Genomic DNA, 16,740 nt, shown 5'->3' with positions numbered 1-16,740 from the left:
GGCCATTTTAATAAACTGTGGTGCAGTTTATCCTCTTTTTGGGGATTCTGTATTTGCAGATTTTATTTATAAGTACACAAGTAATACGTGTGGTGCTTTCACGGTCATTCATGGACTTGTGCGGAGTGGCAACAAAATTGAGCTGCCTTTTGCACATTTCCCAGAGCTGAGGCTGAACATGGCAGTGCTCTGCCTTCTTGTTTCAGCTCACAGTATAAACAAATATCCTTTTTATTGTATGCCATGTTTTTGGTATTTATGTGCTTTACATTGGTAATTCCTTTGTTTAGAATGGCCCCCAAGTATAGTGCTGAAATGCTGTCTAGTGTTCCTAAGCACAGGAAGGCAAAGGTGTGCTTTATGGAGAAAATACGTGTGTTAGAGAAGCTTCGCTCAGGCATGAGTTATAGTGCTGTTGGCCATGAGTTCAATAGTGATGTAACAACTATGTCTATTAAGTAACATGTCTTTAAACAGAAACACAAATGCTCTGATCACTGTATGAAAATGTTGTGACAGGAGCTTGCAGGAACCTAACCCTGTCTTTTCCCTGGGATCAATGGTCTCGTATGCACTTGTTCAGTATTCAGAGTGAATTGCAGAACATTAACTACTGCAGGTAATAAGAATCAAGTGGATTTTGTTTGTAATAGCATTAGAGAAGTGTGTGAAGCAGGTGTCATTCATCCAAATCTTCAACAAAAAGCAACCAGGTTGGTAGAAACATCATCTCTGAGAGCTAACAGTTCCTGCCTTTCCTGGGTTCTGTACTCTGGTTCTGTCAGTTTCTCAGTAGCCATTTGCCGTCTTCCATGCCAGGGCCTCTGTAGAAGATAGTACTTCTATCTCTTGTATAGTGACTTTGTAATGTGTCAGCTTGGTTAGGCTGAATGACATTTCCAAGATTTCTTGGATGTTTCCAGTTAGGGTGGCCATGAGAGAGATTTCTGCATCAAATCTGGAGGACAGAAGTGAAGCAGTAGCTATTTTGTAGTCTAAACCCATTGGTGCTTTCCTTCTGGGGCCTCTAACCGATTCTTCTTCCCCTGAATCCTCCTTAAGCTTCTCTGAGTCTTGGGTACAGGTGTGTGTGTGTTTACCTCCATGACAAACCATCAAGGTCAGCAGCAACAAAAACCAATATGGGTTTTAGTCTGCCCTTCTAGGCTCCAGCTTTTCTTGACTTTCCTCAACTCCCTGCCCTGTAGGCTTCAAGTTCCAGCATCAAGTGCCAACATGACAGCCTTACAGACACTGACTAACCATAATCGCCTAGTGGTTCTGCCTCTCTGACTCAACCTCAGTCTTCCTTCCAATTTCATCTCCAGCCCTGCTGAACCAAGGTGAATTAAATCCTGTCTATTTCCCCATGGTACCATATCCCTCATATCCCTCTCTTTCATAGCATTTATCACCACTGCAATGTTCCATTTATGTGTGGGATTATATAAGGAATGACTGCCTTCCCCACCTGACCACAAGCACCTTGAAAAAAAGGGCTGTGTGTGTTTCCCTCATTGCTCTATCCCTAACACATTGCATATATTCACCTGATACTTGTGGAATGTATGAGCATTGTACAGATTTGTTCATAGCCAAGACTGATGTGCCGCATTTTGAAGAAAAGGGCAAGTGGCATAGATGGTGTGATAGTTTGGAGGCTTGTATGTATCCCAGAAAGGATCATGTTCTTTTAATCCATTCATGTGGCTATAGGTGAGACATTTTGATTAGGTGATTTCAATTGAAATATGATCCAACTCATTCAGGGTACCCTAGAGAAACTGAGAGGGAGCCACTGACACCAGAAGCTGGAAGCAACAAAATCTGGGAGAGGAGAACCAGCTGTCCGACAGAAGCGCAAGCTTGCTGGTAGCTCGTCTTCAGAGAAGGTATTGTTCTGCTGATGCCCTAAGGAATTTGGACATTTTTCATGGCCTAGGAACTGTAAGCTTTTAAGTTAATAAATCCACATGGTAGAAGCCAACCCATTTCCGTTGTATTGTATTTCATCAACTTTACCAAACCACAATGGATAGGATAATATGAAGCCAAGTTTCATGTCTACATTTCTGCTTATCTTTTTATCCCATGTTTGCACAACCAAATAGGTGCTTAATAAATATGTTTGATGAATAAGTAAACATACACACACATCTAAAATCCATCCTGGACTGTTCTTGAAGCTCTGGTTTACTGCCTTCAGGACAAGACTAGCCCTAGTTTGGTGACTTGAGGTAAATCAGTGTATCCCTCCAGGTCTAAATTTTCTCATCTGAAATAGGTCAGGGTACCCTCTTTCAGGGACTGTGAATAATATGAGAGATAATGTGCATAGACAGAATCTGATGAGGTTTGAGTTGTTGTTCTAACATTTGCTCAGATCCATAAGCAGATTTTAACCACCTTATCCTAGTTTATCTCAATCTAATCTCTCCTGTGCTTTCTTCTCTTGGTGAAAAGCCCATCAGGCTTTCAGTGATGCCAATACATAGCTGAACTGCCACATGATGCTGGTGTCGGCTTTTTCCATTGTAAATTCCTATCTGGGGGAGCTCACTGTGTTAGTGGAGGGAATGTGGTTTCATCATCATCTGTAATTGCTGTGAGCTAACACCTCCCTCTGTCTGAAATTTCATGTAGTTTATTGGTCTGAACAGCAACCAGAAACCCATGATTCATTTCTCAGCACTGCTGTATTTCATATGAGAATGCATTTTAAAAATAAATGCTAAAATAGCCCTGTAACAGGATATGGGTAAGAAAGACATGTTTAAAATATATACAGACAATTTGTCTCCCTCATGCCCCTAGCTGACAGGACTAATGCAATTCACATTTTACAGGTGCATTCCAGTGGATGCTAATTTCAGCTATAATTCTTTTCGCAGAGTCCAAGTTTGTGTTTAATTAACTAAATGACTTGAGCCATCCAATTCCTGTTACTACTAATGTATCACAATTAGAGCAAATAGTAGCTATAGAAACCACTGACACTGTCATAATTCCTGAAACAAGGATGGTTTACTTTTGAGCCCATCAAAGTCTCAGCTCTCTGCAGCATATGTGTATGGTTACTGCTAAATTGAGATCTGGTCACTTTGGAATGTAATGTGTAGCTCCTCACTTTAGAGGAAAGACATTATAAGGACTGAAATCTGTCATTTCACTTATGTTTGCCAAGTTCCAGTCATTCCCGTATTCCTCATATTTATGTTCAATTAGGGGGATACTGCAGTCCATAAAAATAGACACATTCATTACGGGGATGGGGAAACAGATTCCTTTTTCTATGGTACAAAAAAGAGAAGATAAAAATCTGTGTTAGGATAAAATTGTGACAACCCTGAAATTAATTTTTACCTCTTCCTCTAAGATGAGTGGTTTTTCCCACTCCCCTGTGGTAAGAATATTTCTATTGGTAATTTACCACCAGGGTCCATTCTACCCCTGAAAAGGAAACAGAAGCATAATCTCAGAATTTTGGGAAGGGCTAGGTTCCAGTTTGCTGGGCTGTTAAAAGCAGATACCATAAAATGGAGTAGCTTTTAGTAATAGGGATTTATTAGCTTACCAGCTTACAGTTCTGAGGCCATGAAAATGTCTGAATCAAGGAATCATCAAAGACAATACGTTCTTCCTGAAGACTGGCTACTAGACATGGCTTCTCTCCCTTTGTCTGACTTTCATTTTCTTGTAAAGGACTCTGGCAAGAGGATTAAGACCCATCCTGAATGAGGTGGGTAGCATCTTAAGATCCTACTCACCGAAAGATCCTACTCACAATGGGTCCACACCCTTTTCTGGGGTACATGCACCTTCAAACCATCACAGGATGGTGTTCCCTAACAAGTGTTAGTCGAAAGGATAGTCTGACATTTGGATAATTTTGAGGCAATTTCTGAACTCTGTTACTGGATATAAAAAGGAAGAGAAAAGCAACATTCTACATTTCTCCACTAGCATACAAAACTCATTTCTGGAAATAAAGCCTCCTAATTTTTCGTGTGCCTTATCTATAATATTATTCTTGCCAGGCCCAACTGCCAGTACACTGCTTGGGCTGCTGTAAGTAAAAACTGTGAGTGCTTCCAGTCTACCCATTTCCTGTAGCTCTGTTCCTCAAACTATGGTTTTAAGTCATGATAATTCAGTAAGACAGACACTTAATATTGAGTCTACCTAAAATCCAGGAACATAGCCTTCTCATCCCAAAGGGTATATTTAGCAAAGCAAATAGAGTTGCCAGATAAAATAGAGGACCTCCAGCAGATTTGAATTCTAGAGTAACTACAGATACATTTTTAGCATTAAGTATGTTCCAAATATTGTACATTTTATACAACAAGAAAATTTGTACTCTATCTAAACTTCCAGTTTAACTAGGCTCCCTGTATTGTCTTTTGCTAAAGCTGGTAACCATACAAGCAAATTGTTTTTCCAGGTAATTGCTGTTTTAGTGCGTGTAGTCTCCTTCTCCACTAGTCAGGAAAGTAGTGGATACTCAGCTTTATCCCCAAAGGCCAGGCGCGTAAGAGAAGTGGGTGTAAGAAGTGGCCAGGTTTTTGTAGCCTATATTCAGTTCACAGGCTGTGACTTCTAAAACAAGGCAAATGCGGGATATTAAGAAAAATCGCATGGGACAGCCAAAATATTTTGCCAATAGCTGTCTTACTCATCATGGACAACTAACGCCAAATCTGATGAAAGCCAACTGGGAATAACTTAGAATGTAAGGTTTAAAATGCTGTGGGACTGTAATATATAGAGCACAAGGCTTTGATAAGCATTTGTCTTTCACCCCAAGCCATTTCTTCCTACAGAGTGAGTAGCTGATAAAAACATCAGTTCTTTAAATTTATCTCAAGCAAACCCTCCACCCCCTGAATCCAGACATACATGGACACATGTTGCAAAGATAGATTTGTGTTCTTGAAATTCAGTCCCTGGATAGCTTCCACATTTTACTGCTCTTTCTCAGAAGACATAAGGACACAACAGCAGATGACAGTGACCCTCAGAGGAATGACTCCTTTGCAGCTTTTGAAGTCACCTTTAGAGTAAGCATGTAGTTACAAAAGCCAACTGACTCAATCATGTCATATTTACTCCATGGGCCCCTGATGCCTTGATCTTGGTTCAGCCTCCCGAGAGCCGGGCGATCTTGCTATGTGAAGGCTGGCATTTTTCTAAAACACATTCTTTTTTCCCTACCTTGTAGCTGACTCAGAGCCATTGCACTGCCCAATTTAAACTTTTATTGACACCTGGCATTTGAGTAATATCTCAATTCCTCAATTTCATCAGTTAGGGCCAATTTAGTCTTCACATTATGTTGATAACCTAAATTGTTAGCAGAAGCTGTGCCACCACTAGAGGGGAGAAACTTGGCTTCAAATTACACTTAATTACCTTCATTAAGTACTACAGCATTCCATGACACAGATTTGCAAAGTGGGCAGGCTAAAATAAGCCTAGTGCCTCTTATTTCCTGAACACCCCAGACTCCCTCCCTCCTCTGTCCTGTCTGTATCAAAGGAAGAAACCCCCAGATATTCTCCAGTCTAAGCTATGACCATTTTCTGAAAAATCCTTTTCAGGGGGCTCTGGACTTGATAATCAAGGTGTTCATAAAGCAACCATCCCTACCCATTTGCACTCTGAAAGTGGGCAGATTCTGCTCGTTAGCGGGGTGCTCTATATTTTTATGGGCTAGCTGCTGCTGACACTTCAGCCCACTGTAATTGGCGCTCTTCAAGGTATGTTCTCCTAAAGGACTGAGCACCTGGCCTGACAACTCCTGGGAAAAGGCTTGGCTTTGTGCTTGCTAATCAAGCAGGGAATGCTAGAATTATATATATATATATATATATATATATATATATATATATATCCCTTTTTTTAATGTTCATCCAGATTCAATTCAACAGAATCTCCTCTTACTTTTGTCAAAGACAATCCAAGGAATTTTAAAAATATTTGTTAAGGTTTACTTGGGCAACAACCAATTGGTGAATTGGGCAGTACGGAATTGAAAGTGGTAGGGAGCTCTGCGGAGGAAGTAGAAAGGGGAAGCTTATATCGGGCAAACACGGATGCAAGTGAGCAAATGTTCTGACTGGCTGACATTGTTTCCATTTCCCATACGGGAGTCTTCCAGAGTGGGAGCAGATATACGGTTAATAGCATGGTATGCTTGTACATTTTAATAAACTCTCTCTCCTGGACCCAAACTGAGTCATCACTAAGTATTACTTGTCTGCAACTCTAGAGGGAGCTTTCCATTGTTCCATTTTCTCAGAAAGCCCCTGTAGGTCGATTATTTGTCTTCTGAAAACCCTTTCTCCGAAAGGGGTGCTTCCCAGCAATGGCAATGCAGGTTGCCATTTTATGTCACACGCTATTTTGTGATACTTAATTGGGTTCTTTAAAGTCACAATTGATGACGTAAAAAAAAAAAAAAAAAAAAAAACCTGCTTTTTCTTTCCATGAAGTTCTATCCTTTATTTCTGACCACTTTGAAAGTGGCCACATTTTTAAGCAAGATGCTATTGACTAGAGAACAATTTTTTTTTTTTTTAACACTTGATGGCATTTAATATATACCACTCAGGTTCTAAATCTGAGACTGCTTTCTAAATATTAACCCATCTAATGATCATACCAACCCTAGGAAGTAAGTGCTAGTATTTCCCCATTTTTCAAATACAGAAACTGAGGCCAGAAAGGTTAAGGGATTTACTCAAAATTGCCCCCAGCTCTTTCATGCAGAGGTGGGTTTCCTACCCTTGTCTGTTTTGGTTCTTGCCACTGAATAAAATGAAAGTAACAATATCAGCTAACAATTACTACGCACTTGCTGTATGCTTGCCAGGAAGCTAAGCATTATCCAGTCTTATCCTTGCACCAGTTCTGTGACATTGCTATTTCTACTCCTGCCCCACCTACTTTGCATGTGAGATGCTAAACGATTTGCCCAAGATCTAAAGTTGATTCCAGATACCATGCATCCTGAACCAGTGTTCTTAATGCAACAATCAGAGCACCCTACTGTTCCTGTGAGTTGTTATTAATCAGTTGAAATGGTTTGGATTTCCCTAAAAGCAAATTCATCTTTAATACAGGGCCAACATTTGGATTGTTTGTCCTAGTGATACCCCCAAATCTCCAAAATCCTCCCTATCTACAGTGAAATATTAAATGTCTTAATGCTTTCGCTCTGTTGTTTTGTTCTTAAGGGTTTATCAACCCTTTCTTGGATTTGTTTTCAATTTCATGTGTTTCCTCCCCTTACTTTATTTTGTTATCCTTAGTACAAGGAATTCTTTATGTTTTGTTTGTTGGAAATATATTTGTCCATTCTGTCAAACTTTTGCTTTATGCATAAGCTTCTGGGTTACTGTGTGTCTTACAGTTCTTCCCATAACATTATTATATTAAACTCATAGGTTTTTTCTCTTTTAGCTATTTTGTCCTTCCATAGCTTCTCTTTTGTTTAAGACATGAGGTATGGGTTGATTTTTTTTTTTTTCTTTCCATAATGGATATCTAGCTTTCCTCACATTATGCAATGAGCAGAACATCCTCATGATTTGCAATGACAATTTCATTACAGACCAAATTTTCCCCTATGCATGGGGTCTGCTTCTGTACTCTTTCTTCTGTTCCCTTCAGCTATTTATCTACTCCTATAATACCACCACTGCATTTTAATTGTGTTAGCTTTGATACATATCTTGCCATGTGATGTGGTAAAATCTCCCATGACTACTTTTTCAAAAATGACTTTATTTTCTTTCTGTTAACGTTTAGAGTCACCTTATAAAATTACAATTCTTATCATAATTACATTGAAACTATATATTACTTTGAAACTGATCATCTTCCCATCCAGAGAGCCTCTCTCTCAGTTCACTTAAGTATCCTTTATGTTTTTTTTCTTGAAGTCATTACTTACAGCAATAAAACTGAAGCAAACTTATTGTCTAAGGCATGGTTTTTTATTTAGTCAGTACCTTTAATTAGTAATTTGGGGGTTTTCAATTGCTATGATTAAAAGATTTTTGAGGTCTTTTTATGTGTCTAACCCTTTTCTTAAGAAGTTCATTATAAATTCATAGCAGAAAACAGCTATACACATTTAGCAGGAAAGCTCGCTGTGGCTGGAATTGTGAAAAATATCTGTATAGAGGATATGGGTGATTAGCTGGGTCCTGATAGTATGAAGAGTTTGAGCAGTGAGTGAAATCATCACTGTATTAGCTTAATATTTTCATCTAGATTCCATTAGCTCGCTGAGTTAGTATTTTGAAATTTAAAGGTTACAGAAGTGTATGTTAAGTGTAGCAAGCACACGAAACATAGATTTATGTACTTAAAATAGTCTAAGCTGTAAAGAAAACCTTTTTAGGGGGCGGGACATTTAGCCTTGAAACAGCCGTAGGCTTTTCATTTAAACAACTTTGAAAATTTATGTAAAATGTTGTCAGCTGTAACATCTGTTAGCATAAATAATAACTTACAACTAAATATTGTTTTACTTGACAGTTAGGTGAAGTAATATCTAACTAGAGCATCATTAAAAATTACATTTCAGAACATTTCTGCTAATAGACTACTGTGTACCTCAGATCAACCCTGCCACTGAGGACAACCAGAAAAACTGAACTTTTTCTTTAGAAACATATCTGCTTCAAGGCTGAGAAGAATCATAGGAAAAGATACCAAGCATGGAAACAAAATAAACTAAAAACAAAAATACAGAGAGGTAAGTCTGGAACTTAGGCAGTTTTTTTTCCCCCTTCTATTTTATTTTTCCCCAAAAGCTGTCTGCTTATTCCAGAAAACCTCATGTATGCCTGGGCTTTAGTTTGAGACCTCAAAGGGCACATGCTTGGAGTAAGGACTAACTAGACACACCAGCCCTCACAGATTCTGAACCCAGCTCAGCCTTGTTTAGAACCAAAGCTCTTCTTCTCTGAGGAAATACTATCTACTACCTCAAAGTATCTTTACAATTTATCTTATACAATATTAAACAGGTGTTCATTATTAGGTATTCAGGGTGGCAAGCGATTCAAAATTTAATGCATACATTTAATGGTAGACTAGGACAGGAGATCCAGTAGAAGGAGTACATTAAGGCATTTAGGCATTTTAGCTTACTTAACTTAGAGGCCCAATGCAACTGACAGTGAGAATGGGGAGGAAGTAATATTTAAATAGATAGTGGCTAAGAATTCCTAAGAGTAAAACTATGACTGGCTTCTTAAACAAAAAACAACGGGGTGAAAAACCACGAAATGCCATCTTCAATGTTTGTTAGTTGCCCTTAAAAACAAAACATGAACCTCCAGAAGGAAACTGAGATTCAAGAATTGAAGGGTCAGGAAGACTAAATACATGAGTACATATAAGTGAATCTTCAATCTGTTACACCATTTTGTATTGATTTTTGGAGTTTAAAATGCAGCATAACAATGGCATACAAATAAGGAAGGGAATTACTGACATTGCTATTCTAAGAGTAGCAGTATCAGAAAAATGGTATGAGTAATAATTAATATTAGACTTTAATTCAAGAATGCCAGTTATAATTGCTGGGGTGATTAGAACCATGTATTCCAGATTAATGCAGGAGGGAGAAATAAAAATAATATATGTTTGTTTTATGTTCCTTTTCCATTAATCAAGAAAGGCAAACTGGAAGTAAATGCGAAGTTAAAGAGTTAGTTTGCCAGGTCAGATTATGAAACAAAATCCAAGTATATGCTTTAAGTGTCAGGACATGGGAGTCAGGACATGGGAGTAAGTGAACATAAAAGCACAGACAAAAAATATTCCTCTTGCACTGGACTGTTTATGCTAATTCTATGTGAGGAGCAGGCCAAGCTGTGGATTCTGGGTTCTTCAGTTTCTGCTGCTGTCAGTCCCCACCCACCAAGAGGTTAGTGACTGTGAATGCTCATTGAGCTGCACTTGTACAGTTCAGGCACCCTACTGAAATTACTAAAATCACTTCATCAACTAATCATTGAATTCAGGTTTTCCGCAAGATAAGAGTATTATCAGCACTTCTAATATAAAAATGACTTTCATACAACACACCTTCATTAGTTATCACAAGCAAATCAGTCACAACATCAAAATATGAGACGTTGATCGTAGAAATTTGAGACTTAATACCATCCTCTGTTGAAATAGCTTAGATAATGCTGTTACATGATACTCATCTGGAAGAGGCCTTAGAGAGGAATCTGAAAACCGGATCATCTATGGGTTGGGGGAAATGTTGAATGTATGATGGAAGTCTGCAATTTTTAGGAAAAAACAGCTCTGTTTGTACATTGCATAGATGTGGACATTTTCTTTTACGCTTCCTTGCCATGGGGGAAGTGGTTGCCTTATGTTTATTTTCTGAGTGTCAGGGATGAATAATGCCACATATTTAGAGTACTCATTAAAAGCTCAGTCACCATCTGGGCTAAATTCTAGCTGCCTTTATAAATGTTTTGTCAGCTATAATTGAATCTTTTTGAAATAGGCATGATATATATATCTGATATGCTTGGAAATTTTTATGCACAGGCTAAGTCCTATCTAGTGGTTTGAAGACATCAGTGGAAACAAACTTTGTAATGATAAAAGAAACATCTTTATTAAAGAAAGAAAAACCTTAACTAATTTGGTTATCTGCTCATTCCAAATTCTTGTTCATTCAAACTAAGGGAAACTGGGGAGAATTTAACTCTGCCCATGAAAACTGTTTACTAAGCACACTTAAATGGTAAATAAATTGGGAGATTGTTTTAAGCTCTTTATATCACATAAATATGTTTAAGAAGACTTAAACACTCATTATATATTCATGGTACTTATAATTATATGTTCATATTATCTGTTCATTAGAGCATCTCATTAATTTACTGAAAAGAGTAATTGGTTCAAGTTACTATGCACATACGAAAGAAATAAAATTCTGCCTCCCTGAAGATAAGCAATGGATCTTTCACTGAATCAAATTGGTCTTTTCCACAAACTCATTGGAATACTCACAGTTTTACTGAGATTGTCTTTAAGGATTCTTCCTTGGAGCCCAAATGAATGACATACCAGTTTTCTATTTTTCTTTCTCTAAGTCTTCCCAGATATTAACAAATCTTTAGCAGTCATCCATGCAAAATATGTTCTAGCCTTCATCACCACACAGAGAAGTCTGAGCCTGTACTCTGACAGTCCATTGCATATTTTAAGATGGGCTAAAATGTCTCTTCACCTGTCTCATCTTCTCTATGCTAAATATCATCCAGTTTCCACGCTGAGGTTGAGCTGTGAGGTCTTCAACTTGGCTGTGTACCCTAAACACATAACTATTCTGATTCCAATAGTACCCACCAGTTTCAGGTCTCCGTTCCCTTTGCAGAGGTCTTAGCACATGACATATATATCTAATATCCAAATAATGTCCAAATGCTATAAGTGCATTATAAATATTACCTCAAGTTAATTCTAAAAACAAGCTCAAGGAAACAGCTACTATTGCTGTCATTCCTATTTTACAGATGAGGATACAGAGAGGTTAAAGAAATGTGACTATAGGCATATAACCTCATAATAGTGAGACAGTGTTGGGACCCTTGAAATCTGGCTCTGGTGTCCATCCTCTTAACTGCTAGGCTACCTCCAGCCACCCACCATGCTCTATTATTAATACCATGAAAACTGTGTGAGAAAGCATACAGCAAAGCTACACAGATAAGGGAGTATGTATAAGAGAGGCCAAGTCACTTTGTGAAGGTAATGAAAGTTAGGATTAAAATTTCAGGCAACGGATTTTAGTTCGAAGTTCTCCCTTTTCATGAAACCTGAGAATTTGTTTTTAAATCATTCATAGTTTTCCTTTTTTTTTTTTTTAAATAATGATGATTTCATTCTACCAAACTGTGCCCTACTGTCAAAGTTTCACATCCCTCGACGTATCTTCTCCCTGCATGACCAGTTCCATAGAGCTGGGCTGTTCAACCTTCAATGGGTATAGAGTAAAGAATTTGGCCTCCAAAGAGATCTGGCTTTTGTTCCAGCTCCTGAGGTTAGCCTCTAGAATTTCTTTGTTATTCATAACACACACACACATACCCCTGCACCTGATAGTTTCAACTAAGAAAAAGGTGGAGGGCTGGACATGCCACGAGGACCAACCATGCCAATATCATGAAACCCCAAGAAAATCTCTGGGCGCTTAGGTGAGCCTCACTGGTTAGTACTACACATCAGTGTGTGGAGAAGGTGACATGTCTTGGGGAAAGAGGACACCAGAACCTTCATGTTTGAGACCTTCACAGAATTGAAGGTATTATTTTGTATCTTTTTTTTTTCTACAATAAAACTACAACTGTATGTACAGCATTTTCCTGAATTCTGTGAGTAGTTTTAGTGAATTATTGAACCTGATGAGGTGATGGGAACCCCCCAACCTTGTAGACAGTTGGTCAGAAGTTTGGGTGGCATAGAAACCCCTGAGTCTGAGATGGAGTTGGAGATGAAGGCAAGCTTGTGGACTGTACGCTTAAACTGTGAAGCCTGAACTAACTCTGGATAATTAGGGTCAGAACTCCTGGCAATGGGCCTATACAGATTACCTGGGGATCTTGTTAAAATTCCGATTCTGGTGAAGTAGTTCTGGCCTGGGGACTGAGATTCTGTATTTCTACAAGACTCCTGAAGATGCCTAAGCATTTTGTCCGTGGGCCAATGTTACTAATAAGCAAAGGCACAGCTCAATCTCCATAACCACAGAGGCCCCTTCCACTTCTAATAAAAATCGAAGAGAATTTTACTTGTTTCTCTCTGGTCATCTCGCTTCTAAATTTTTTACACTCCAGGTTGACTTTCAACTGGTTAGGTGGGATTACAATAGGTGTGTTCGTTAGGGCTTAAAACACCCACCAAAAACAAACACTTTCTGATCTTGGCTCTTCCCCTTTTAACTCCTCCCTAAAATGCAGATAACTCCTTTACCATATAAAATGGTTGTAAGGATTCCCCAAAACGGTATGTCCACTTTCACACTGTTAGCACAGAGGTTAGTTTCTATCAGCTCTCCATCACTATCACTCTTAAAAAAAACACACACAACAGGTTCAGTCAGATCACCTGCCTGTCTACTTGAGAGAGAAGGAAGGTTTCCATAATGTCCATCACTTAGTATCCTTATCTGGGGGTTAGGCAGGCTCCTCTCTTATCACTACACTTCATGATGTTTCTCCTTATCTTTATCTTGACAGTAGGTGATCAGAATATGCAAAGCCAGTTTAAAGAGGATGGCTCAAGGACAAAGGAAACCAACACACCTCAAGGAAGAGTAGCCATCCCATAGGGGCTTGGTCTGCTAGGGAAGCTCAGAGTACCATCTGAAAGCCAGGTGCCCAGGTGTCTGCTTCTCCAGGCAAGAACATCCTGACTAAGAGACAGAGTTCCTGGGTTAACTCATCTGAAGCCCTAAAGCATTCATCCATCTGAATCTTCACCACTATTCTCCTAGTCAGGAAAGAGAATGTACCATTTACTCTGAAATGGATATGCTGGTTCTTGTGACATTTCTGTTTTGTGTTGCAAACAAATCCACTGCTATTCCAGTTATTCATCAGTCTCATGAGCTTGGCTACTGTGAGTGGACCTAGAGGAGAGGTAATGGATTGAATCAGGAGGGCCCAGAGTTCACATACAAGAATGGAATTTCATTCCCTGATGGGCAGGGGAATGTGATGTCCACTGACTTGGGAGGCAATCATGGTGGAAGGAGAACGGTGCCACTCTCCATAGCACAGTCATGGAAGGCTTCAAAGAAGAGGACAGAGACAGAGGCAGAGTATAAAGAATGAACAGCACATGTTCTAAGAAAATGAAGAGGAAGAAGAGTGCCAAGGACACGAGAAGCATTTGGATGAACATGGCTAGCAAGGAAGCAAGGACCATATTATGAAAACCTTGAAGACCTTAGAATTCTGGACATTTTATCCTACCATGGGTGGAAGGGACGTCATTGGAAAGTCTTCATCAGGGGAAAACAATCTTTTGCATTAAAAAAAAAAAAACAAAACAAAACACCCTCACTCTTTTGTGGAGAATACAGGGTGCAGGTAAGGATGGAAGTGGAGACCCCAGTTCAGAGGCTGGTACAGAGGTGAGGCGGGAACAGGGGTTTGAAATCACATGGTGGTAGTGGAGATAGGCTGAGCAGTAGAAAGTGAGGCCATCCTTCCCCGAATGACTTCTTTGCATCCCCCGGGATCCTTCCTGAATTTCTTCTTTCTTCCTCATGCCATAGTTCACTGTTCTCATACCCATCCCCTCTCTTATCAAATTACAGACTCTTCCCTTCACACAATAAGGCAGGAGCTTTATGTAACATTTGTGAGCTCTTACTATCAGCTAGGCACAGTTCCAGGGAATTCATGTGGATTAATTCATTTAATCTTCACAACAATACAAGAAGCTAGGGAGTATGAGCACCTCTATTTAACAGATGAGAAATATGAGAGTAAGCAAACTCAAGGAACATGCCCACGATTTGGAAAACTCACACACATTTGTAGAACTGCAACATATACGATCCATGAGGAAATACACAAGTCCACTCCACCTACCCTCTAAGACTGATTTGCATATACGTGACATCTACATATTTAAGAGTAGATGGCACTCTATTGGCCCAGTTATTACTAGTGAACTTTTCAAAAACTATTACAATGTAATAAATATCTGTCTTATTAATGTTTGTTTTTTGGTTGGTCAGCCCAGGGTGGCTCAAGTGACATGTCACCTAACCATGTCCAATAAGTAGTGTGATGACAACAGGGGAAAATGAAAAAACAGAACAAAAAGTCTTTCACCTATAAGAACATGTAGTCTTGGGCATAATCTGGAGGCATTTTGATTTCTATAGGGAAAATGGAATAGGCCAGAGATCAGATATAATGTCCTGAATTATGAAAATAAGAAACACAATCCCAAGATGCTTCCTTTGGACATATTTTGTACCTAATCCATTTTGCCACCTTGTAAAAGCTGACTTACATTTTTCTGGTGCAGTTCCTTTTGTTAGCCAATTATCCCCTGAAAACTAAAAAAAATTCCCACAAATGAACAGCAGGTCATTTAATTATAAGTAGTGATTTCATGGCTAAGGGCATATATTTTAAAGAAATGAACACATAAATGCAAATGCCTTCTGACATTACTATCTGCTTGTTTCAGTTTGCAAAGACTGCTTGACTAGACTGAACCTGAGGTCAGCAGGGCTGTTGGAACTTTCTGGGAATGGGCTGCTATGTCAGTTGGCTTTGGGGGCTTGGGGAGTCCAAATGACTTTGAAAAGCATGTATGTTATGGACAATTCTTTATTCAATAGACAATACCTGAGTGGCTTTGTAAATTTTTTTTTTGAAGAAATGATTTCCACAGCTAGTTGCCACCACTCAAGACTTAAAATCCAAGCTACTTCTATCGAAGGCAGTTGTCCATGAATTTTCCCAACTGCCTCACCTGCAGTAAGATACTCAATCATATTTGCTGAATGGCCACGCCTCTTTCCATTAAAAAAAAAAAAAAGTCAAAATATAGCAGCACCAAACATCAGAAGGCAATAGCTATATCTGTTTTAAGTGAGACTAGGTAAACCAAGAACCAATGTTAAAGGACTGGGTATCTATTTGGTATGAATGACCAGGGATAAATGGTCTCACTGTATCCAGAACCTAATTCCTTCCTGGCGTCACCTGTTTCATTTTTCCTTGTATAAGGGAGTGGTGTTCAAAGTGTGGTCCCTGAGCTTACCAGCTTCACCTTAAATCCAGCACCACCAACTGCAGATAGGTTCTTGATATTCACCAACAGTCATACTCTATTTCCAGTGCTATGCCTTCCCACTCTCATTGTCTCCTCTCCTCAAAACCCTAACACCTCTTCCCTGACCCTCATTCTCAGCCAGTCATCTTGTTTTCTGTTTCTAAAGATCAGAAAGAAATTTCCATCAGCTTCTACCCCCACCTACCATCACAGTGCCCATGCACTCTGCCTTCCCTCTTGGTAACGTGGGAGGACTGTACAAGTCTTTGTTTAACCATTTCACCCTTCCTCTAAATCCCATCTACTCTCCCTACTTGAGGCTAGAGCTCAGCTCTCTCTCTCTCCCCCACCATCATCACCCTGCATCATCAATTTCCCCCTCTCGACAAAATCATCCTCATCTTCATAAAAGTATGCTGTTATTTCTACCAGTATAAAAATTCATTTATTGACTAACCCCCTTCCCTCGCCTACTAAATGCCACCTCTCTGCTTCCCTGTACTTTGGGATACCTAGATTACTTCTAAGTAATGTAGAATAGTGAGGTACTGATTTCTGTCCTTCTGCTTCTTATCTAGAGGCTACATCTTTGGACCAAGTCTATAAATGTATTCATGTTTGCCACTTTGAGCAGTTGTAGGAGGGATGTGTGGCCATGGAAAGTTGCTAAGTGTACTTGGAAGCACTATGAGCCTGTTGAAATGCCAGCATATGAGAAGCATCCACCCACGGGTTTCCTCTGTGAGTAGTGGTTAAAAATTATAATTAACCTAAATGGCTGAGATTCTACTTAGGAGCAATAGTTTCAGAGAAATACAACTGTGCACATGCTTATGTTTTTTCAAGGAAAAGAAAAGTCTTGCCCTAAAGCAGTTCTACATTAGGGCATGCATG

At 39.2% G+C, this 16,740-nt stretch overlaps 1 protein-coding gene and 1 long non-coding RNA gene across 9 annotated transcripts in view; one reads left to right on the top strand and one right to left on the bottom strand.

Moving 5' to 3' along the window:
- LOC119507639 overlaps nucleotides 1–14,055 on the top strand; it is a 495,363-nt gene extending 481,308 nt beyond the window's left edge. The window contains exons 4-5 of the long non-coding RNA XR_005211337.1: nucleotides 8,597–8,767; nucleotides 13,284–14,055. This is a non-coding gene — a long non-coding RNA (uncharacterized LOC119507639). The remainder of the gene's footprint in view (nucleotides 1–8,596; nucleotides 8,768–13,283) is intronic.
- GRM7 (glutamate metabotropic receptor 7) overlaps nucleotides 1–16,740 on the bottom strand; it is a 1,009,633-nt gene that overhangs the window by 115,677 nt on the left and 877,216 nt on the right. The gene's annotated exons all lie outside the window — the stretch shown is intronic.

The sequence above is a fragment of the Choloepus didactylus genome, chromosome 1, assembly GCF_015220235.1.
Source record: "Choloepus didactylus isolate mChoDid1 chromosome 1, mChoDid1.pri, whole genome shotgun sequence".
Taxonomy (NCBI): domain Eukaryota; kingdom Metazoa; phylum Chordata; class Mammalia; order Pilosa; family Megalonychidae; genus Choloepus; species Choloepus didactylus.
This window is presented reverse-complemented; position numbering and strand designations above follow the sequence as displayed.